The sequence below is a fragment of the Triticum urartu genome, chromosome 5 (genome assembly GCF_003073215.2).
Source record: "Triticum urartu cultivar G1812 chromosome 5, Tu2.1, whole genome shotgun sequence".
NCBI lineage: Eukaryota > Viridiplantae > Streptophyta > Magnoliopsida > Poales > Poaceae > Triticum > Triticum urartu.
This window is the reverse complement of record NC_053026.1, coordinates 136,089,654-136,112,224: the sequence shown is the minus strand read 5'-3', so window position 1 is coordinate 136,112,224 and position 22,571 is coordinate 136,089,654. Positions and strand designations below refer to the sequence as shown.

At 49.8% G+C, this 22,571-nt stretch overlaps 1 long non-coding RNA gene across 2 annotated transcripts; it reads left to right on the top strand.

Moving 5' to 3' along the window:
* Positions 1-14,509: 14,509 nt before the first annotated feature.
* LOC125508210 lies at positions 14,510-18,015 on the top strand. 2 transcript variants are annotated; one of them, XR_007283260.1, is made up of 4 exons: positions 14,510-14,929; positions 15,431-16,691; positions 16,802-17,159; positions 17,685-18,015. It is a non-coding gene; the product is annotated as an uncharacterized LOC125508210 (long non-coding RNA). The 2 variants fall into 2 exon arrangements; XR_007283259.1 differs by having other exon boundaries at positions 15,428-16,691.
* Positions 18,016-22,571: the final 4,556 nt, after the last annotated feature.

Below are 22,571 nucleotides of genomic sequence, written 5' to 3'. Positions count from 1 at the left end.
TACCCATATCATCAATATTAATCAAGCAGGAGTAGGGTATTACCTCCATCGAGAGGGCCTGAACCTGGGTAAAAAACATCGTGTCCCTTGTCTCCTGTTACCATCCGGCCTTGATGCACAGTTCGGGACCCCCTACCCGAGATCCGCCGGTTTTGACACCGACATTGGTGCTTTCATTGGGAGTTCCTATGTGTCATCGCCTTTAGGCCCGATGGCTCCTTTGATCGTCAACAACGATGCGGTCCAGGGTGAGACTTTTCTCCCCGGACAGATCGTCGTCTTCGGCGGCTTCGCTCTGCGGGCCAATTCGCTCGGCCACCTGGAGCAGATGGAAAGCTACGCCCCTGGCCATCAAGTCAGGTTTGGAAGCTTAAACTACACGGCTGACATCCGCGGAGACTTGATCTTCGACGGGCTCGAGCCACGGCCAAGCACGCCGCACTATCTCGAGGGGCATGATCTAGCTCTGCCCCCGGACAGTGTCCTGGAGGCCGCACACGCATCGGTTCTGACCCCTAACTCGGAGCCTATTGCGCCAATCGAGGATGAACGGTTGGACGTCACCTTAGGGGCTGCGATCCCGAAAGCGATCGAGCCGAACGCTAGCCCCGCACTCCGCACGACCCGTGACTCCGAGGATCCGGACTCCGAACCCCCCGCGCCCCTGCCAATCGAATCCGATTGGGCGCCGATAATGGAGTTCACCGCCGCAGACATCTTTTAGCATTCGCCTTTTGGCGACATCCTGAATTCTCTTAAGTTTCTCTCTTTATCAGGAGAGCCCTGGCCGGACTACGGTCAGCGAGGGTGGGATCCGGACAATGAGGAAATTCAAAACCCACCCACCACCCACTTTGTAGCTACTGTCGACGATCTAACCGACATGCTTGACTTCAGCTCTGAAGACATCGACGGCATGGACGACGATGTAGGAGACGAACAGGAACCAGCACCTGTAGGGCACTGGAAGGCCACCTCGTCATATGACATATATATGGTGGATACTCCAAAAGATGGAGATGGCGATGGAACAGTGGGGGATGACGCCCCCAAGAAACAGCCAAAGCGCCGGCGTCAGCGGCGCCGCTCTAAATCCCGCCAAAGCAAAAACGGTGATTCCGGCACGGGAGATAATACTACCCCGGATAGCGCCGAAGAACACCCACCTCAGCAAGATTCGGCTCAGGAAGATGGAGAAGCCAGTCCTCATGAGAGAGCGGCAGACCGAGAGGTCAAGGATGATAACTATACGCCTCCCTTCGAAGACGAGGCAAGCCTCGATGACGACGAATTTGTCATACCATCAGACCCCGCTGAACAAGAGTGTTTTAAACGCAGGCTTTTAGCCACGGCAAGCAGCCTCAAGAAAAAGGAGCAACAGCTTAGAGCTGCCCAAGATTTGCTAGCTGACAGATGGACTGAAGTCCTTGCGGCCGAAGAGTATGAACTCGAACGCCCCTCCAAGAGTTACCCGAAGCGCAGGCCGCTACCCCAATCAGAGGAGGAAGCACCTACATCACCAGCGCATGACATGGCAGACCGGCCACCTCGCGGCCGCGACAGAGAGGCCTGTCGGCCCTCCACCGAAGCCATGCCCCGACGCCGCTCAACTAAGGCATGGGAAAATGCGCCCGACCTGCGAGACATACTGGAGGATAAGGCAAGACAAACAAGATCGATCTACGGATCGAGCAGATGCCCTACGGCATGTGACAATGATCTTCACTCCGGATACAACAAATCCGGCCGGGCCGAACACAACAGACATAGCTCCTCCGAGCTGCGTCGTGATACAGCCCAATACAGAGGCGCCGCACACCCGCTATGCTTCACGAATGAAGTAATGGATCATAAAATCCCAGAGGGTTTCAAACCCGTAAACATCGAACCATACGATGGCACAATAGATCCGGCGGTATGGATCGAGGATTATCTCCTTCACATCCACATGGCACGCAGCGATGATCTACACGCCATCAAATACCTCCCGCTCAAACTTAAAGGACCGGCCCGGCATTGGCTTAACAGCTTGCCAGCAGACTCAATCGGTTCTTGGGAGGACCTGGAAGCCGCATTCCTCGACAACTTCCAGGGCACTTATGTGCGACCGCCGGATGCCGACGACTTAAGCCACATAATTCAGCAGCCAGAGGAATCGGCCAAACAATTCTGGACACGGTTCCTAACAAAGAAAAACCAGATAGTCGACTGTCCGGACGCAGAGGCCCTAGCAGCCTTCAAGCATAACATCCGCGACGAGTGGCTTGCCCGGCACCTGGGACAGGAAAAGCCGAAATCCATGGCAGCCCTCACGACACTCATGACCCGCTTTTGCATGGGAGAAGACAGCTGGCTAGCTCGCAGTAACAACTTATCAAAGAACCTTGGTAATTCGGATACCAAGGACAAAAGTGGCAGGACACGTCGGAATAAGCAAAAATGCCGCATTAACAGCAACAGGAATGAAGACACGGCAGTCAATGCCGGATTCAAAGGCTATAAATCCGGTCAGCGGAAAAAGCCATTCAAAAAGAATACTCAGGGCCCGTCCAGTTTGGACCGAATACTCGATCGCTTGTGCCAGATACATGGCACCCCCGAAAGGCCAGCCAATCACACTAACAGGGATTGTTGGGTGTTCAAGCAGGCAGGCAAGTTAAGGGCCGAAAACAAAGACAAGGGGTTGCACAGCGACGACGAGGAGCCCAAGCCGTCGAAACAATGGACAGAAGGGCTTTCCCCCACAAGTGCGGATGGTGAACATGATATACGCAACCCACATTCCCAAGTGGGAGCAGAAGCGTGCGCTACGGGACGTATACGCGATGGAGCCAGTCGCCCCAAAGTTCAACCCATGGTCCTCCTGCCCGATCACTTTTGATCGAAGGGACCATCCCACTAGCATCCGTCATGGCGGCTTCGCCGCATTGGTTCTCGACCCAATCATCGACGGATTTCATCTCACAAGAGTCCTCATGGACGGCGGCAGTAGCCTGAACCTGCTTTATCAGGATACAGTGCGGAAAATGGGCATAGATCCCTCAAGGATTAAGCCCACAAGAACGACCTTTAAAGGCGTTATACCAGGTGTAGAAGCCAACTGTACAGGCTCAGTAACACTTGACGTGGTCTTCGGATCCCCTGACAATTTCCGAAGCGAAGAGTTAATCTTCGATATAGTCCCGTTTCGCAGTGGCTATCACGCCCTGCTCGGACGAACCGCATTCGCAAAGTTCAATGTGGTGCCGCACTACGCATATCTCAAGCTCAAGAAGCCAGGCCCTCGAGGAGTAATTACAGTCAACGGAAACACCGAACGCTCCCTCCGTACGGAGGAGCATACGGAGGCTCTCGCAGCGGAGGTACAAAGTAGCCTTCTCAGGCAATTCTCCACTCCGGCCATTAAAAAGCCAGACACTGCCAAGCGCGCCCGGAGTAACCCACAGCAGGACCGCCTAGCACACTCTGAGCAAGCATAGCAATGCGGCCCCAACCCCAGCTTTCACGACATAGCGAAACCAGTACCTCGCGTACATAACTACGCCCTTGAAATACCATGGGCACAGGGGAAGGGACACAATAATGGCACGCCCAAAATACGGCTTAAAACATATTAGGGGCTGCCGGATTGTTTTTTAATTTTTTCTTACTTTCAGGACTCCATACTTCGGACAACCTGTTTGGCAATTCGACTACCGCACAAACGATGCAAGATCCAGGGAAGCAGACAAGCCATGCCGCATTATGGAACTCCCAGGTGGTCTCTGTTACGAGCGGTATACCTGTTTTAAATACAATTCCGCGGCCTGCCCCTGGTCAGGACATACTGAATAGTCCAATATCTTTTGCTCACCGCACTATTTGTATCGTTCGGCTTTGATAAATAGCCTCTTTATAAACAATGCATAGCTTTTTGTCTATTTTTTGCATTATCCTCTTTTCATATATATGTTTATTAAATGACATGATCGCACCCAGACACCATGGTACGGCAAACACGCCAGGGGCTTCAGTACCCCTCATTATGGTGTGAGAAGTCCGTACACTTTCACAAGTGCGGCACCCCGAACTTATAGCACTATATGCATCGGCTCCGAATCATGATTTGGGTCAATAGTTGGGTTTGCCCGGCTCCTATGTTTTGGTGCTTTACGTTCCGCTATATCGGCTAAGGTAGCACTAGGAGAACCACTGCGATTGTGCCCCGGTTCAGCTGGGTTAAGCACCTCAGCGGAGAAAGCTAAAACTGACTATCATGATGAGGCGAGAGACCGGTCGTTGTTCGAGAGGTTTTTCGAGTCCCTAAAGACTTATGTCGCTTCGAGCGAGGAGTTGGCTTTGTCCAGCCAAGGCGTGGATAGCGCCCCGAACTCGGTCTTCCGAACTAGGGGCTTCGCCGAAATTTAAAATTATAAAGTTCTATGGCTAAGTGAGAGTGTTCAAGCATTATAGTCTGATTTCCTGGTTCGTTGTGCTGAGCGCCTCCCTCGAAGGACCCAACCATGGGAAAAAGAGCGCTCAGGTTTATCCCGAACACCCCAACACTAGTGGCGTGGGGGCAGAAGCCGACGACTGGCCATCTCTCAATTTTTGATAAATGGCCGCACAGAAAATAATATTTTAAATTCAATAAGCATTGCTTAGCGCATATGAACAAGTTTCCAGCGCACAGGATAAACACGAGCGAGTTCATTCAAAAATTACATATTTGGTACATTCATCCGCCACAAGGCGGGCACCTGCAAGAACATCCTTATAGTAGTTCTCGGGCTTGCGATGCTCCTTCCCCGGCGGCGGCCCGTCCCTCACAAGCTTTTCACCGTCTAGCTTACCCCAGTGCACCTTTGCACGGGCAAGGGCCCTACGGGCACCTTCGATGCAGACGGAGCGCTTGATGACCTCGAGCCTTGGACAGGCCTCCACCAGCCGCTGCACCAGCCCGAAGTAGCTCCCAGGCAGGGCCTCTCCGAGCCACAGCCGAACTATGAAGCCCTTCATGGCCTGTTCGGCCGCCTTGTGGAGCTCGACCAGCTGTTTTAGCTGGTCACTCAAGGGCACAGGGTGCCCGGCCTCAGCATACTGAGACCAGAACACCTTCTCCGTCGAGCTGCCCTCTTCAGCTCGGTAGAATGCGGTGGCGTCGGATACGCTGCGGGGAAGATCTGCGAATGACCCTGGAGAGCTCCGGATTCGGGTAAGTAACAAGTAGTTTACTTTTATATTTATGCTTTGCATAAAGAATGCCTTACCCGCTGCAATCTTCTTCATCTCCTCCAACTCTTGGAGGGCCTTTTGGGCTTCGGCCTTGGCAGACTTGGCAGTCTCCAGGGCCGCCGCAAGCTCAGATGCTTGCGTCTTTGAATCAAGCTCCAAACTCTCATATTTTTTCATGAGATCCTGAAGCTCTTGCTACACCTCGCCGACCTGAGCCCCGAGTCTGTCTCGCTCGGTGCGCTCCGCGGCCGCTTTCTTTTCGACCTCGAACAGCGCCTGCTTGAGGGTCGCCACCTCAGTCGTGGCCCCTACAATAAGCAATACAATCCTGTTTATTTTTTGCAATCACGTCTTTTTATAGGCACTTTTTTCTATAAGGTATTTCTTACCTTCTTTCTCCTCGAGCTGCCGCTTGGCAAGGCCGAGCTCTTGCTCGGTCCGCTCGAGTCCCTGTTTCAGGGAACCCAGCTCCGCAGTTAGTGCGGCGGTGGCTAGCAGCGAAGCCTGCATACGCATATTGACTCTTTGTTGTTAGACTCCTGTGAAATTTAATAGATCCTCTATTCGGCTTTTCTTTCCGAACGCCAAACAGAGCATCAGGGGCTACTATCTATGCGGTTATATTCTTATATATTTTTTACTTACCTCGAAGCCTGTTAGAAGGCTAGCGCAAGCTTCACTCAGTCCGCTCTTGGCGGACCGAACCTTTTGGATCACCGTACTCATAATAGTATGGTGCTCCTCGTCGATGGAGGCGCCGTCAAGCACCTCCAGCAGATTGTCCGGCACCTTCGTTTGGACGGAGGCCGCCGGCTCAGAAGGCTTGCTCCTCTTGGAAGGAGTTAGCCTACCGCAGTCCGGAACTGTTGAAGATTCCGGCGCGGTGTCCGGCACAAAGCCGGACTTGGAGCCTTGGGGGGCCTTATCCCCTTCACTCCTGGAGTCTGGGAGGTTGCCTTGCGGCTCCTCCGGGACCACCTCCTCCTGCCCCGGAGCTTGACGCGACGCCACTTCGGCGTCGTCTGCAGTGCGGGGGGAGACAGCGGGCGGAACTGAGTTCACGTCCGATGAGTCCAGGGAGCCGCCCGACGATTCGTTGAATTCGGCCCGGGGCGGACTGCATAATTACATTCGACATTAGGGAAAGTTATGCAACAAAGGAACATCATGAGTTATTCTGATATCCGAACTTACGATTTCGCCGGACGCTTGGCCCTGTTTGGCCACTCCTCTTTGCCCTCTTCGGCGTTGGGGGCGTAGTCCGGCGGAGGGGTCTTCCTTTTCCTAGACCCCTCGGCCTCCCCCGTTGGGGTGGCCTTCCTCTTCTCTCCTCCCCCGCCGGAGGGGGAGAGTTTTCTTCTTCCTCCTCCTCATTCTCAAGGGAGGAGAGCGTCTCAGACTCATCGGATGACGAGTCCGACATCACCACATTACGGGCACTCTTTCGAGTCCCCGTGGCCTTCTTCTTCTTGGCCTTCTTCTCCGGCACCACATAAGGCGCCGGAACCAGCAGCTTCACTAGGAGAGCAGGGGCTGGGTCTTTGGGCAAGGGAGCCGGACAGTTAATCGATCCGGACTACGCCTGCCAAACCTGTCAAAGGTGAGGGAGTTTAGATCCCGCATAGAGTCAAACTATGAAAAAACTTAACATCCTGTAAAAGGTGAAAATAGCTTACCTCGCTAGCGTGACGCTGCGAGCTGTATCCGTGATCCTCGGAAGCGGATGTGGGAGCCTCGGCGCCTTTGGTTAGCACCTTCCAGACGTCTTCATACGTCGTGTCGAAGAGCCTGTTAAGGGTTTGGTGCTGCGCCGGGTCGAACTCCCATAGATTAAAGTCCCGTTGTTGACACGGGAGGATCCGGCGGACGAGCATAACCTGGACTACATTGACGAGCTTGATCGGCTTGCTCACCAGGGACTGGATGCATGTCTGCAGTCCAGTCACCTCTTTTTCGTCGCCCCATGACAGGCCCATCTCTTTCCAGGACATAAGCCGCATGGGGGGTCCGGATCAGAACTCGGGGGCTGCGATCCATTTTGGATCGCGCGGCTCGTTGATGTAAAACCACCACGATTGCCACCCCTTCGGGGTCTCCACGAAGGAGCCCTCGAGCCACAGGACGTTGGCCATCTTTCCCGCCATGGCGCCTCCGCACTCCGCCTGGCTACCGCGCACCACCTTGGGCTTGACGTTGAAGGTCTTGAGCCAGAGGCCGAAATGGGGGCGGATGCGGAGGAAAGCCTCGCACATGACGATAAACGCCGAGATGTTGAGGACGAAGTTCGGGGCCAGATCATGGAAATCCAGGCCATAGTAAAACATGAGCCCCCGGACAAATGGGTGGAGTGGAAAACCCAGTCCGCGGAGGAAGTGGGGAAGGAATACTACCCTCTCATGGGGCCTTGGGGTGGGGAGAAGCTGCCCCTCCTCGGGAAGCCGGTGCGCGATGTCTTTGGACAAGTATCCGGCCTTCCTTTGCTTTTTGACATGGCCCTTCGTGACGGAGGAGACCATCCACTTGCCTCCCGCTCCGGACATTGCTGGAGAAGGTTGAGGTGGGAAGTGCGGGCTTTGGCGCTGGAGCTCGAGTGCGCAGGAGATGGATAGGCAAAGGAGGAAGAAGGCGTAGGTAAAAAGGGTGGATCCTTATCCCCTTATATGAGCGGATGCGGTTGTGCGTCCCCACCAGCCTAGTAAAACTCGCTTGCCTCCCAAGCGCCGTGGTAAATGGCGCGGTTGGGTTACCCACGTCCGTATTGATGAGAATCCCGTAAAAGGGGTACACGATCTCTGCTTTGACAAGACGTGCCAAGGAAACCGCCTCGCAAAACGTGCTGAGGTGGAAAAGTAAAAACGATTCGAGTAAAGGACTTGGCTGTAGTGTGATGACGCACTGTGGAATACGTCAGCAGATTTGATTTGTGTTAATGTTATTCTCTCTATGGCAATATGTGGAAGCTTATTTTGCAGAACCGGACACTACTTTTGGTGTTTACAATCTTCTATGAAGGACTTGGAGGAGGAACCCGCCTTGCAATGCCGAAGACAATTTGCGCGCCGGACTCGTCGTCATTGAAGCCTGGTTTAGGGGCTACTGAGGGAGTCCTGGATTAGGGGGTGTTCGGGTAGCCGGACTATACCTTCAGCCGGACTCCTGGACTATGAAGATACAAGATTGAAGACTTCGTCCCATGTCCGGATGGGACTTTCCTTGGCGTGGAAGGCAAGCTTGGCGATGCGGATATTCAAGATCTCCTACCATTGTAACCGACTCTGTGTAACCCTAACCCTATCCGGTGTCTATATAAACCGGAGGGTTGTAGTCCGTAGGCAACCAACTCCATATACAACAATCATACCGTAGGCTAGCTTCTAGGGTTTAGCCTCCTTGATCTCGTGGTAGATCTACTCTTGTACTACCCATATCATCAATATTAATCAAGCAGGATTAGGGTATTACCTCCATCGAGAGGGCCCGAACCTGGGTAAAAAACATCGTGTCCCTTGTCTCCTGTTACCATCCGGCCTTGACGCACAGTTCGGGACCCCCTACCCGAGATCCGCCGGTTTTGACACCGACACTAGGTGTACAAAATTAATTCAACCACTCACGTCTACCTTGGTTGGAGAGATTTTGAAATTGAGCCATAAGCTGGAAAGGAGGGAGTAGTAACTTTTGTCTTAATTACTATTTGTGGCCTTGTATAGATGCAAAATGTATTTTTTTATAGTGTCCTTGTATAAGTAAATGGAGGGAGTACTAAAGAAGATATATATATTCCAAACAATATGATAATCTCTCTAACCAAGGTAGTAGGGACGAGGAGTAAACGGAGGGAGTAGTAAACTTTTCTCCTCGTCCTACGAGCCACCGCGCGCGTGGGCGAGGAAGCGGGCGTAAGGCGTACAGTACTACTACTAGTAAGCAAGCTTCATCTCATCTTGCGAGCCACCGCGCCCGTGGGCGGGGGAGACGGCGTACTAAGCAAGCTTCTCCTCGTTCTGCGAGTTGACGGGACACATCAAAAGTATTCCAGAGTATAGAGCCTTGCCTCTAAGGTAGGCCCCACATGGTTTGCCTCTTTTTTAACATAACGCCTCAGGTCACAATTTGTTTGTTCACCCGTGGTAGACGATCCTCCCTCCACCAAGTGGACAACCAGTACACGGTCAAATTACCACGTGGGCTGCCTTTTCGTACAGAAATGAGCTCCACCGTGTACCCGCCCGGGTGTGGTTGGGAAAGAGACGGGAGTACATGCGCCATGCGTGCACCTCTTCTCTTCTTGCACGTCCCCCACCTACGTGGGTGGGTGTGAGAGATACAAACCTAGACAAAGGCTTGTGCAGAATAACTACTCTTCGTAAGCCATTGTAAGAGTGGCCAAAATGGTGAAGGAGGAGATAGGGGAGCGGCGGAGGTGTGCGATTCTTAGCCAGCGTTTGGCCTTATTTAAATAGGAGATTAAATAGACGGCGGACGGGAGGATCTCGGCCAGCGTTGCGTTTAATGCCAGTCCAGTCATGAACAGACATGTGTCCAGAGTTTGTTTCTCGGCTTCCACACGGGCGGTTTCATGGAGCATTTGAATGCGGTAAGGAGGCGTGTTCAGTCGGACGTGCAGCGAGTGGCGCCCTCGACTTTGACGTAGGACATCACGCTGTTCTTTCACTGACGTGTGGACTATTTCAGTACATGGCCTGCATGTCAGTGACCCAACACAGGCAGTGCACAGCAGAGGAACCATTGGTGGGCCAGGGCGGTCAGAAGCGGGCATTTCATAAACCAATGATTGTTCATTGAGTGTGACATCATCCTTTTCATGTAGATAAGTCTACTATGTTGACAACCCGTTCGATACGTTGTGATTCATAAAGACCGCTGCAAACATCAATGTTCTGCTTATCACAGATAAGATTGATTAATACCCGTAACAATCCGTGTCCTTAACAAAGGTTGCATGCACGTATAGGTTGAGTGTGTGTCTTGCGTCATGTGTTGTGTACATGCAGGCGTGCGAGTGTTGCGTGCGCGCAAGGGTACATTTCAGTGTTGCATGCATGTCTGCATACGTGCGTGTGTTCATGAGTGCATGTGTACGTGTCAGTGTTGCACGCCTGCATGTGTGCGTATGTTCGTTATGTGTACATGTCAGTTTTGCACGTCTGCATGCATGCGTGTCTTGCCTACGTGCATGTGTACGTGCGAGGTGAGGCTACACGTCAGTCGACTGACTTTTTCATCTCTGGTCATTAGATTTTCCAGCCGTTGGATACGACATCAAGGGCCAGCCGTTTATCATCAAACTCCACCCCCCTGAGCCGCCAGCCACCACCGGCCGAACCGCCGGCCCCCGCCGCCTGCGGCCGGCCTGCCCCGCGACGCCGCCCCGCCCGCCCCGAAACCACTCCCCACCGCCGGTCCGCCGCCGCGCCGGCCATCCCTCTAGGCCCCCCCGTGCCGAGCTTTTTCTCTGGCGATCCCCACCCCACCGCCCAATCAATGAGCCTCCCCCCACCACCACCGGCGACTGCCAACCAGAGGTCTCACGACTTTGAGTACCCACCAACCACTAATTTATTACCATTTCTGTCCTTCGTATACGCGCTGACGGGTGGGCCCTATGGTAATGTGCGCTGCTGAATGTGGACTGTTTGACTGGTCAATTGATCATGTCATCAACAAATTACGGAACTGTATGGTGAGCAAGTGACCGTATGATCACCCTAAAATGTATTTTATTAACACGGTACAAACTCAAACTCCCATTTCTTTCTTTCATATACGGGCTGACAAGTGGACCCCACGGTTACACGCCCTGATGGTGCAACACTAGTTGCGCCACGTGGAACGTTTGACTGGTCAATTGGTTGTGTCATCAACAAAATACGGAGTTGTACGGGTGAGCCAGTGACCATATAATCATGACATGTATTTTTTTAACACGGTACAGACGCAAGGGCTCATATATACGCGCAAGCACTCACCACTATAAGCGCACACACGCACACCCTACACCTATGAGCACCTTCAAGAGAGTGAGCCAGCATATGATCTTGAGATTTTATGAAGTCACCATAGGTGCCTCGTAGTCGAGTGGAACGTCTCCTCCCACTGAACGCACATCACCGGAAAATACTAAAATTATCCCAGGATAAATGCGAGCACCGGGACTTTAACCCTGGTGGGCTCGAGAAACCACTGTCCTCCTAACCATCCAACCGCATGTTGGTTAGCATGACATAATGTATGTGGAGACCGTGATGAGCTTATTCTGAAGTCCAGTGATCATAGCATGCTTTCGCTTCAAATACTATGACTGTAAGTGTCGTCAACAAAATACGGAGCACGCATCAAATGCAATGTCCGTCAGTGTCATCAAGAAAATACGAAGATGTATCGTGAGCTAGATATCGTATGATCACCACAAGAATGTATACGGTGACCGTAAGGAGCATATTCTGAACTCCAGTGACCGTATAGTGCTTTAGCTTGAAATACAGTGACCGTCATGCGTGAATGTGCCGTGGGCATGCATACTTTTAGAGGGCCGAGAGATAGTTTGTGTGCGTACGTGAAAATGGTGTAGAAAGAGGGGATGTCCGGTGGACACAGGGACAGATATGCCCTTAGTTTCTCTTTCCCGTGACTAATATTTTAGGAGAATATATAAACATTCACAATGCAGAACAAATATTTTTGGATGCACCATGCAATTAACTTTCATGTATAACATTGTACTATTGTATATGCTTACACTAGTAGGGAAAACATTATACACATAATCTTAGCAGCAGCGCGGCACAAAAAGAGGCGATGCTGCTAATTAGTAGCAGCGCGGTTAGGGAAAGCGCGCTACTGATGTAAACTTAGCAGTAGTGTGTGATGTCTAAATAGCGTTGCTACAAAAATCCATCGACAGTACACAACGACCTAAGTTTACCAACAGCGCGGCGTCAAGAAGCACGCTACTGCTAACGCCGTAGTAGTAGCACGCTTTTTAGTCACGTCGCTGCTGCTAATTTTGAAATTGTCCACACGGTTGGCCTGTTTAGCAGTAGCGCGTGATAGGAAAGCGCGCTGCTGCTACGCTCTTAGCAGCAGCGCGTTTTTGTTACCGCGCTACTGCTAACACGCAGTACCCACCACCTTTTTCCACCTCTCCCTCCCCATCTCCCTATCCTCCCTTTCCCCTCCCACATCCTCCCTCTCTCACTCTTCTTCTTCCTCAATACTTCTCCCCCCATTACTTTCCCTCTTCTACATACCTTTCTCTCTCTTCATTACTCCTAGATAACTACACCACCTCCATTAATGCATCTCCTTTCTTTTTTTCCTTCCCCCACCACTAGTTGAAGTTGTCTCCTCCCAAATTAGCTAGATAGGTATATGTAGCATTTAGTTAGGTTATCTATTTGCCCCCTAACTAGATCTTTCTTTGTCAAGAAGAGCTTTGTGCACATTTGATCTCCCTACATCATCATCCACACATCGTGTGCTCGATCTCGAGATAGAGGTGATTAAAATTTCATGCTTTTGCAAAATGGAAATATGTGTATGTGTGTGTGTGATATGATAATTGGGAAATATGATGGAAATTGTGTGTGTGGCGTGAGTTGATGCCAAATTGTGCTTCTGAGTTGCCTATGTTTTGCCGAAATGTCGATTTATTTCCGTTTCGGCGAATTCCGGGCAAACTCTAGATCTATATATGTCCTATTTTTAGGGAAGGTCATGCCGAATTTTTGTATGACTTTGATGCATGCACGCATTTTTATAATCAATTTGTTTATTACTACCGTGCAGGTGTTCATGATGGTCAGTGCAACGATGGTGGACAGGTGGTTGCAGTCGGCGGTGCAGGACATGAAAGAAAATAACCTAACAGAGGTTTTATGTACGTGTCGAAGATGCAAAGGAATAGTTTGACTCGGCCACTATGACAAAGTTCGTGTCGAAGTGCACCTGCTCATGACTGGTTTCATGGATGGCTATACTCGGTGGATAATTAAAGATGAGGATGATGATGTTGAGGACGCCGACGGGGCAGCCAATGACGACACTGGGCGAGAGGAAGAGATGATCGATAATGGCGGTGGGGAAGAGGCCGGACATGGCGGCAGAGAAGGGGCCGGACATGGCGGAGGAGAAGGGGCTGGACATGTCGGTGGAGAGAACGTGGACTGCACGCAGCAGAGTTCGTCGATACTAAGTTCAATCGTGGAGGACCCTCATGTTCAAGCACTGCTTCGCAAGGAGACGAGTACTGAGAGAGTTGCTTCTAGAGAGGAGGCTAAGTTGGAGCAACTGGTGGTAGACTCGAACACTCCATTGTATGATGGTTGCAATCCTGAGGTGATCCGCTTGAGTTTCACGCTCCAACTCTTGAAGACGAAGGCTAAAAACAAATGAACCGACACTAGCCACGATGAGCATCTGAAGTACCTAAAGGATGTTCTTCCCGCGGGGAATATATGTCCTACTAGTGTTGATGAAGCCAAGAAGATCGTGTGCCCTCTTGATCTGCCGCATGTTAGATACCATACATGCATCAACGATTGCATAATTTATCGGAAGGAGCACACGGAAAAATCAAGCTGTCCGGTGTGCAATGCTTCTCGATACAAGAAGGTTGGGAAGAAATGTCCCTAGAAAGTTGTATGGTACTTACCGATCACTCCCCGTCTCCAGCGGTATTTTGTAGATCCCAAGGAAGCAAAGCTAATGCACTGGCACATGGAGAGGAAGAAGCCCGGCGATGGAGATGATCCGAAGCTGAGACACGTCAAGGATGGAAGCCAGTGGAGGGCGTTGAACATCTTCTATCGATATTTCAAATGTGATGCAAGGAACATCATGCTCGGCGCGTGTACCGATGACATGAATCCGTTTGGCAACCAGAACACCAAGCATAGCACATGGCCCGTGTTTGTATGGATGTACAACCTCCCCCCTGGTTGTGCATGAAGTTGAAGTACATTCACATGAGCATGCTTATTTAAGGGCCGAAACAACCAGAAAATAATATTAATTTGTATCTGCGGCTACTTCAAGAGGAGTTAGACACTTTATGGAAAACACCGGCCAAGACATGGGACGCCAACAAAGGCGAGTATTTCTACATGCACTACAAGGATACCCCATGTAAAGCAACGCACAATCTACAACATTTTAGCCATGCGTTTTAAAATTCACAATAGATATGCATATTAAAGGTTGCAAATATGTGTTGCAGATTTGCAGCTCCTGACCTCGTGGGACATATATGAAAAAAAAAAGAAAAAAAATGCACGAAAGGACTCGTGAGAAACAGAGCCCCCGATGCCCTTCATCTCTCCCACATCGCTGCCAACAACCGCCTCGTCACCCTCCTCCTCCCACCTCGCCGCCGGCCCTCCCATACCCTCCTCCCACCTCGCAGCTCCGGAGGCTACCGGATCCGCTGCATCCCGCATCCACCCATCCCTCTGACATCCCATCTCTCTCCCTCTGTTGGCGCAACTCCTCATTGCGCCACACGCCGCGGCTAATTCCGGCGACGAATCCCGCCAGCGCGAAGCACAGCCCGAGGTCCCCTCACACCGCGACGCCCTCCCATCCGGCTAGATCCGACGCTCACGGCCACCAAAGCCCAGCCGCGACCTTCCCCCGATGGCTAGGGTTTCGGACGTCGTCTCCGGCGCCGGTGGCCATGTCGTCCTCCTCTCGTCCGGTGAGTGAATCCCCTCTGCTGGCTTCGTCCCCTCTCTCTCCCCTCTTTCTCTAACCCCTGTTCTTTCTTATCCTGTAGATGTCTAAGTATGCACCCCTGATTCTATTGCAGCTAATCCCTGTCAAAACAGTTTGGCCCTTGTGCAATTCATTGACGAACACTGATAGGCCTGCATTCTGACTTCCGATCTCTGTTGATTTACATTCATGCACTGATCGCTATTCTATTAAATTAGTAATTATATATTAGATATCAATGGAGCATCAAAAAATTTAAATATTCTAATACACTGCTAATTCATCAATCCTTGATAGATGAGTAGGTAATCCACAATTTTTTATGTATATAAGAACTACTTCATATTTGCGGACCCCACATAAATATTCTATTGCAAGAGTTACACATAATATTTAAGGAGGGATCCAGTCTTGATAGGTCTATGTATGGCAGTTTCGATGAGTTACTAATCAAAGTTTTTGTTGCAATTTCACTTTTCAGCAGTCTGATGGCCAGGTTATTTAGGTGGAGGGAGTAGCTTGCTAATGGTGGCTTTCACGTCTAGCTCAAATACTAGAGGGCGTGGACCTGTTGGGGGAAGCACATACACCTTTGTTTTAGTGAGCACGTAAACAAATAATCCACATTTATTCTTCTATGTTGTTGCTTTGATGTTGTTGATATGATTCAAAACACTGATAATTACTTCTCTCCATGCCTGTTACTGTACTGATTGCTGTATGCTATTTCTATTCTACACAATTTGGATTACTAGCTAAATACTTGTGCTTTGCTATGGGATAACAAACATTCAATTTCATGAATACACTGTTTTTTAAAGATAAATGGGATACACTATTACTTTCCAACTGTATTTCCATACACTGACGTCATTCTCTTCCTTCGGTTTGAAAATCTATTATGCAACTCCCCAGTTAAATTCCTCAGTGTCTTGCTAGCCTCTTTGTCTAAAAATCTCACCATAAGATAGTACACAATTTCTTTGTCATTTGGTTATGTGATTCTCATCTCATAGCATGCAGTTATCATATATGCACTCGTGTCAGGTCAATGCAGAGGAGTCATGTATACCAGATTACCAAGTACTTATCTACGTACTAATTTAAAAAAAGTACTTATCTACTACCGTTGTACATCATAGTGAAAATAAAACATAATCCCAATACCCCACTTTGATGCAACCTACACCTAAGCTTTGTGTGTGTTCATGTGCAAATATTCATTTAGTAAATCTTGCAGCAAGCACAGCAAGCACATATACACCGGCAGTGACAAACAAGGACACACTGATGTAAAGCAGCAATAGCGGTGAAGCTCGCACACACGCAACAGCGGCACCAAGCACATCAAATGACCTACACACGTCAGCAAGCAAGCATGCGGGTGAAACTGCAGTTTGCCTAGTTCAACAGGAGCTCAAGATAAACAGTGCGGACGTGATGAGTTGGGAGAGGATGGATGGATTGCGTTGCCTTGTAGCCGTCGAGGCATTGTATCATGATTGGAAATCAGAGGAGGTGCGGGAGGGAGGAGGAGAGAAGGGACGATATCTGCAGCGTGGTTGTTGCGAGGATTGCATTAGGATTTTACGGTGCTGGACTGGGCCACATAAGTGTGTGCTGGATGGAGCGAAAGAGGGGAGACGAACGACGACCAACGTGCCATCACCGCCGCAGACTTCTCTTTAACAGTAGAGATCTCATGTCATTGCTGTTGGGATCTATTGGATTCTTGTTGTTAATAGGTAGGAACCTCTTCTTACTTCGACAGAATCAGGAACCTCTTCCTTCAGATTTTGTTAATCATCATGTTTGTCATTCGATAAGTAGAGGCTCACTGTTTGTGTGTGCGCAGGTTTCCAAACAAAGAAATACTCAATGCCACTCAGTGGTTTTCAACGTGCCGGTCTCTACATTCATAGTACATCATTGGGTTTTACCTTCAACTAAGTCTATTTCCGTTGTGGTAATTATTTATTTATTCCTTTATTGCTTAGATTAGATCTAACCAGTTTTAGCCTCCTTTTCTGCTCTTATTTAACTATTTATGTACTCCTATATCACCAATGGTGTACCTATTGTTGTGTGTAATTTAATGTGCGGTGTTGCACTCATCCATTCCGGCACTATCGAGATGGAGGCCAATATCATGGACCACTGGAGCTGCGATTGGATTTGTACAAGATATGGCAGTCTTCGTAGTCATGTTTCTGGTAACTGTCTATGATCTCCATATCTTAACTGTTTGTGAAAACGGAAATGTGAGTAATTTTCTTCTTAGTTGCTCTTACCCTTTTGATTCGTACATTGTTAAACTGACCACTGAGCTCTCACCACTCTGATTCATCAATTGCTGAATTATCCACGTGAACTCTTCCTGTCATAGTTCGGCTTGCATTGTTCCATATGGGCAGTTTCTATTGTGCTTTTAACCCGCCAACTAGGTAGGTACTATGTTATCAGTGGCTTTCTTTTAGGCCACAATCACATCTGTTTATTTTTCTCTGAGTCGGCTTATGTTTGTTTTGTGACCTGAAGTGGTATACTGAGTTGTAAGGGAATACTTTCAGGTCACAACTTTCCTTTGTAATAGTCATAATCTAGCTGGGCAACTAATATTTCTCAAGTAATGGCCCTTTGTAAGAAGTAATGTTTCTTATTTGTTGGGCAACCTGTCACTATTTGCATCATGTCAATGCATTGTGTATTAACAATTCATTTTGTTATTTTCTTTGTAGATTCAGAAGATATGTGGACGATTATATGGGTGTGTGGCAAGTATACTGCAATGATGATGATGATGTTCCAGTTCACGATGCTGACGATGTTGGCTGTTTTCAGTTTTAGTTCTGGTAGTTGTTTTCAGTTTTAATTAAGTTGTAAGGATGATGTTCGTCGGTTAATTTATAGTTAAGTTGTAGGGATGTTGACGGATGCTTTCAGTTTAAGTTTCATTGTCGAGAAAATATTTAGATTATGCATCACATTTGGATGATATTCCTCCTGTAATATCAACTATTGTAATCAAATAGTTTTTCCAATATATGATTTCTTCCTCCCGTTAGTATTTTTTTTCTTCTCACTAGATATACATACTTATCACCATTATGTGGAGCATTAATTAATTTCTGGCAATATATAAATATTATTCATATTTTGTATGTAAAACACATGAAGCGTTGCAAATTCTTTGTTGCAAGAAATGAGATTTGGTTTCCTGCACATTAACCACCAACGTATATGTGTGTTGTAAAAAATTCATTATGTGTTGTACTCTTGCAACGGTCCCTTTTACCAACGGAAGTATAACCGTCGCATTATGTGCTAGCAACACTGGATAAGGCTACACATCCCAAACCCTTGGTAAAGACCCTAGCAACGCATATATGGACTTTTAGATACGAAAAAACGCGTTGCTATAGGTGGGCTCTTGTTGTAGTGATGAGAGCCGCGCTGATCACGACGGTGCATGACTATCTCGGTTACGGATATGTCGCATGCCAGGTGTGCCATGGATATTGCAGATGCATGCAGTGCATGGATGATACGACGTCTCAGCAGCTAACGTCAAGGAAAGATGGCGGGTCTGGGAAAATCGTGTACATGGGGCATCGAAGATGGCTCGAACAGGACAACCCGTGGAGATCTATTCAATGGTCACGCTGAGCATCGAGGACCTCCATGTAAGCGGAGCGGTGCCGAAATCGATGAGCTATTGAAAACTGGAAGGAGTGCCCCACGCCGGGAAAGACGATGAAAAAGGCGTCGGAGCCGCTGCTGAAGGTATGGAAGACGAGGTATGTGTTCTGGGACTTGGAGTACTGTCACAAACTCGATACACCTCATTGCCTTGATCAAATGCACATATGTAAGAATGTCCTTGAGATCTTGCTCGTGACACTGATGAACATGCCGGATAAGACCAAGGATGGGCCGAAGGCAAGAAAAGACTTGCAATATTAGAAAATCAGGGAAGATCTGCACATGCCGCCCCGTAAACAGTCAGACGAGACAGAGACGGAGACAGAGGCGCGGGGGAAGAAGGGTGTCGGTGTCAAAACCGGTGGATCTCGGGTAGGGAGTCCCGAACTATGCGTCTAAGGCGGATGGTAACAGGAGGCAGGGGACACGATGTTTAACCACGTTCGGGCCCTCTTGATGGAGGTAATACCCTACGTCCTGCTTGCTTATTCTTGATGATATGAGTATTACAAGAGTTGATCTACCACGAGATCGTAGAGGCTAAACCCTAGAAGCTAGCCTATGGTATGGTATGTTGTCCTACGGACTAAACCCTCCGGTTTATATAGACATCGGAGGAGGCTAGGGTTACACAGAGTCGGTTACAAGGGAGGAGATCTACATATCCGTATTGCCTAGCTTGCCTTCCACGCCAAGGAGAGTCTCCTCCGGACACGGGACGAAGTCTTCAATCTTGTATCTTCATAGTCCAACAGTCCGGCCAAAGGATATAGTGCGGCTATCCGGAGACCCCCTAATCCAGGACTCCCTTGGTAGCCCCTGAACCAGACTTCAATGACGATGAGTCCGGCGCGCGGTATTGTCTTCGGCATTGCAAGGAGGGTTCTTCTCCAAATCCTGAATATCTGCTAAGTAGTGTCTGGCTCCCATAAATGTTGGACTTCTTGGCTTCTGCGCTCAATAAGGGCTATCTTCCACGTGTCGAGGGAATGCGAGGAGCCAGGGCGTTTTTTACATTCGCCCCACTAGCCAGGTAAATAAATCGTCTATTAAAGGGATGGGGATTCTTGGATCCAATCCACACCATCCTCCCACGGCGAGAATCCATCGGAGCGCGCTCGGAAAAATCCATTCCATCATGGCCAGCCATCGCAGCTCCTCCTCCCACTCCCGTAGCCCTAAGCCCGGTGATTGGGAGAAGTGTTCCGTCCCGCACAGCCGATTAGTAGAGTTGCAGACCCAGGGATTTCTCCCTCCAGCGTATATGGTCCCCGTCCGAGCCAGGCTCGCCACCTCTAATGGCGGGGAGCAAGCAGAGAGCTTCCCCAATCCCTCCAAGGGGGAGCAGGTATGCCTTGTCCCTTACTTACTAAGGGGACTTGGATTTTCAATCCATCCGTTCCTCCGCGGACTCCTGGAGTTTTACGGCCTCCAGTTGCATAATTTCAACCCTGCTTCCATATTACACATTGCCGGTTATGTTGCCATTGGTGAGCTGTTTCTGGGCTGCGAGGCTCATTTCGAGCTATGGAAGAGACTATTCTTCCTTGTGCCCCGTACACAGGAGGGGTCACTTTATCAAGTGGGCGGAGCCGAAATATGGCGCATCGCCGAGACCGGATACCTGTCCGGTACCCCGAAGAAGATGTCCGAAGACTAGCCTTCGGAGTGGTTTTACATGGAGGACGTCCCTCTTCCAGACCCTATTCGAAGGGTTCTTCCCGAGTTCAACAATGCTCCTCTGAAGAAACGCCGAAGTTGGCACCCACGGAGCCCCCAGGAGGAAGACAACGGAGAAGTCCTTTACCTGATGGACCGGATTAAAGTGCTGGCTCAATCAGGATTGACAATAATCGAGGTTATGTCAATACGCATAATGCGGGGGGTGCAACCACTTCAATATCGAGGGCACCCCCTGTGGTGTTTTAACGGGGAAGATGATGCCACCCACTGCGGGCGTAAGGGACCGAACTCCGCTGCTGCTTTAGCAAAAATTATGTCCGAGTTGTTCAAGGGAGAGGAAGATGAGTTCATCCGTGTTAAGCCGCGGGATGGATTCTCCATGTACAACCCTCCAAGCTGGGTGAGCTGTCACTCTTTACTCCCAACCTTCCCGCATTCTTTGTCGTAAATTCTCACCTTGCCGTTTCACGGCAGGAACTGCGAAAAGCTGTAAGGGAGGTCAACAGCCCACCTCCACAATAGGAGGACCCTGACCGGGCCCTCGATCCCGGACTCAAAGAGGATCCAGACATATTTGTGGAGCTGATAGACAGGAAATTCTATCAATTGAGCTGCGATGATGCCATGGTGGCCATAACGGCCGACTATCCGGGACTAGTCCCTGCATCGCATGTAAGAAAAGACCGGAGTCCCGACTCCCAAAAGGATCCCCTTTTACGCACGTCACCTACCGTACACATATGGTGTTTTACAGGGAAGGCCTTCAGGACGCTGTGCCGAACCCGCAGCGACTCGCCAACAAGGGGCACCAAAGCCGGGTAGGCCAAAAAGGAAGGCGGTCAGGACGGAGACGCCGGCGCAGAGGTATGACACAAAACCTCACTCCGTGGTTTATGTCTTTCTTAAAATATAATGACGTCCATGTTTCCTAGTAGAAAAAACGCTCTCCGGACTATATCCGGAGAGGCTACCGATCACGCCTCCACCAGTCGGGCTCCAGGGCCGGACATAGAGGCAAAAGCTAACACGGGGCGGACGCCGAATGCTCCTCCTACAGAGGATGCGGACAGACTATCCGCTACAAATTCCGAAGTGGAGAGCACCATGAATCACAGGCGTCGTCGGGCCGTACTCCGTGATGCTTGTATCTCCCAAGAGGCATTTGATGCCTTCAACTCAGGAGATGCGTACATCCGTGCTGCTCAAAATGGTCTAGCCCGAGCCACGGACCAGTATGTAAGGGATATACGGGTAAGAAAATCTGATGATTATATGTATCAGTAGCCCCTGAGACTTGAAATAGTTGACGCAACTGATTTAAGGATCATTACTTGTGCAGGCTCTTACAAAGAAGAATTCCCTCCTGTCTCAAGAGCTGGAAGAGTGCAAGGCCCAGCTAGGGGCCGCTATTGCCGCGTTGAAGGAGTCCGAGAAGGGCCCCTCTGGTAACACTTGTTTTCATTTCAAAGAATACAGGTACCAGGTAGTATACAACATGCATGCAAATCTAACAATAGGTGTTGCAGATGACCCCGAAGTGAATCCGGAGGCCGTGGCGGTGAATGCGACACGTGCTGATCGACAGCTAAATGCTGGCGAGCGCGTGCTTACGCGAGTCAGGTAGGAGAAAAACAATCTCCAAGACGCCAATATCCGATTGGGTGTGGAACTGAAAGATGTCTGAGCCCAGCTTGTGGACTCCGTGAAGGAGAATAAGCGGCTTCGGTGCGACATTTTTAGTAAGTGCTTGAACGAACATTTTAAAGGAGTTCGGCGAAGAAGCCAGCTAACAGAATTATGTCTGCAGGTATGCTGACGGGTCGTCCCGCGGAGGAGATGCTTGGGTCTTCGGGTGATCTTCTACCAGAGCTCTCACAACTGCACGAGCAAGTTCGGCAGGTGATGCAGGGTATTGCCCAAGCCTTGTGGCCATCTGCGTCCCCGCCAGGAGGCATGGGGGAGCTTATAGAGAAGCTCAAAGGAGCGCGTTGGCGCTTCCGATTATGGAAGATAGCAGCCTCCCGACAAGGTGCAAGGGAACCTGGGCTATGGTGAAGACGCGATATACCAAAGCTAACCCAAACCATATGGCCGAGGTCGGACCTATGGGGCCTGATGGGAAGGAGATCCCCGTCAGTTTAGTGTATGACCAAGTAGAATTAGCCGCAAAGTATTCCCAACAGGATTGTAGGCTAGACAGCCTGTTGGATGGTATAAAAGAAGAATTTAATCAGTCTTAG